Genomic DNA, 2,612 nt, shown 5'->3' with positions numbered 1-2,612 from the left:
AAGGTTTAGAATACACACATGTAAATAGAATATTTTTATTTTGTTTGAAGGTGTTATGGGAGTCTTGGTTCTTCTTGCCAACAAAGGGGAGAATCAGAGGTCAGCAAACTGATTAGTATGCAAGCAGCATTTATTAGTGATACATTCTCAAGGAAGAGAACAGGCCCAGCTGAGGTGGAGGAGTGGGGGAAAGGGAGTGGGGAAGAGAGAGAGAGAGAGATAGAGAGAGAGAGAAAGGGGTAGAGAGCAAGGGGAAGAGAGTGTGAGTGCCAGAGAGCTCGAGGGCCAGAGAGAGAGCCCTTATGCCAAGGACTTACAGTTTGCTGGGTGGGGTGAGGGAGTTACATATTGATTTGGTGGGAAAGGTGGTGCATGCTCTTCCATGTGAGGGTGTGACCTCCTAAGATGGGTGTGACCTCCTAAGATGGGTGTGACCTCCTAAGATGGGTGTGACTTCCTAAGATGGGTGGAGGTCCATTGACTCAAATCCTTATCTTGCTCCAGACCACCTCTTGTCATCTGTTATTGTAAAAACAGATACATTAATGACTGGAGGCAGTTAATCCATGCTAGTTATGAGCTTTTTCTGTAGGCACTGTGGACCCCTTACACTCCAACTCCTCCTACATTTTCTAACTTATACCTAACAAAGGTATAATTTCAATTTTAGAAAATAAAGATGTATCTAGGCAGCTAATTATGGTACTTGCTTGTACTGTGTTTCCCCGAAAACAAGACTGGGTCTTATATTAATTTTTACTCCAAAAGACGCATTAGGGCTTATTGTCTGGTTAGGTTTTATTTTCAGGGAAACACAGTAGTTTCTTCAAATTGGATGAATTAGGTAGCCAGCTAAATTCAAATCCTTTGCTACTTGTTTTCTTTCAATTCTCAACATTGGCTTTATCTCATAATATATCATTTCCACTTGGCTCAGACAGGATTCCTAAATGACAACTATTACTGCTGATAAAAATGAAAAGAGAAAAATGTCAAAATGTAAATTTAGAAGAGAAGCATAATCTTAAAATTATTCAGGGTATTTCTTTTTTATTTTGTCTTGTTGGATGACATTTTATAATTATCAGAGAAGATTTAAAGTAAGAATTTGGAATATTACAATTTATTTACTAACCATGTTTTTTTTTTTTTATTACTTTTAGCAGCAGATAGATGCTCAATGGAACAAGTACATATTCAATTGTAATACTATTGTTCATGCCGGGTTAAATCTCAAACCCAAATGCCAAGACATTTAGAAAATTAAATTCCTAGATGTTATCTCAGTTTTTTTCCCCCCAAAGAGAAAACGTTGTTATTGGTGCACTGACCTTTCTCCTAGGTCCTAGATTCAAATGATTATTTAAAACCCAGAATTTTTGCAGTCAAAGCACAAATTAACTTATTATTTGAATGCTTCTTAACAAATCTCTTTTATAGATTTATTAGAATAAAAATGTTTTTTTCAATATCAATTCTGTTTTTATCCTTATGTATAGAATGCAGAATGGAGGCACAAATTCCTGAGACATCCAAGATCATATTGCCATTTAGGGAAAGGTAGCCCTTCAGCTATGTATTTTAAAGATGAATCACCTAAAATCATACAGGAAAGATTAGAATAAGACATTAGATGCTGAATTTAAGTTTCTTCTCCTGGTATCCCAATTACACATACGTTACGTGTTTTAAAATAGTCTCACCATTCTTGAATGTCCTGTTATTTCTTTTTCTCCTTGCAGTTCAGTTGGGAACGATCCTATATGTATGTCCATGCTCACTGACTCTTTCCTCAGCTCTGTTCAGTCTACTGATGACCCCTTTGAATGCATTCGTAATGTCTGTTACTGTGTTTTTGACTTCTAGCATGTGTTTTGATTCTGAGAGGTTCTATCTCTTTGCTCCCATTACCCATGTGTTCTTGCATGCCTTTGGCTTTCCCATGTAGAGCCCTGGGCATATTAATCATGGTATTTTAAATCCCCTGTCTAATAATTCCAACATCTGAGTCACAGATGTCTGATACTGATGCTGGCTTTGTGTCTTCACACTGTATTTCTTCTTGTCTTTTGGTATGCTTGGTAATTTTTGGTTGAAAGCTGGACATGTATTAGGTAACAGGGACTGAAGTGAACAGGCTTTTCGTCAGAGGATTTATGGTGCTCTGGCTGAAGACGGCTGAAACTAAGTGCGCCAAAAGACTCAGATTGTTTGGTCCCTTGTGCTTGTCTCTCCTTTGACTTTGGGGTTCTCTAAAAAGTCCTCGCAGACAGTAAGCATCTTCTGCTCTTTCTGGGATAATGCACCATTACGAGAGAGGAACCCAACGTGCTGGTTCTCACGCATGGTGGATAGGACTGAATCTCAGTGCCTTGTGGGCCTGCATCTCTGAATCTCAGTGTCTTGTGACCTTCACAAGTGTTCCTCGTGTGGTTTTTCTCTTAGTGTTGCCCCTCTTCCTTCTCCTGTTCTTGGCTGTCCAGATCCTGGTCTATTCCTTGAAGCTTTAACCTATGTTGTTTTCGTTTTGCCCCCTTGAGTGAGACATAGATGTTAGAGGAGGCTGGAGAGGAAGGAACACCTCCCCCCAGCTGAGGGAAGCCTAGCCATGT

This window comes from Rhinolophus hipposideros (assembly GCF_964194185.1).
Source record: "Rhinolophus hipposideros genome assembly, chromosome: 1".
Classification (NCBI taxonomy): Eukaryota; Metazoa; Chordata; class Mammalia; order Chiroptera; family Rhinolophidae; genus Rhinolophus; species Rhinolophus hipposideros.
The sequence above is the reverse complement of the archived record's forward strand: the minus strand, read 5'-3'. Positions refer to the sequence as shown.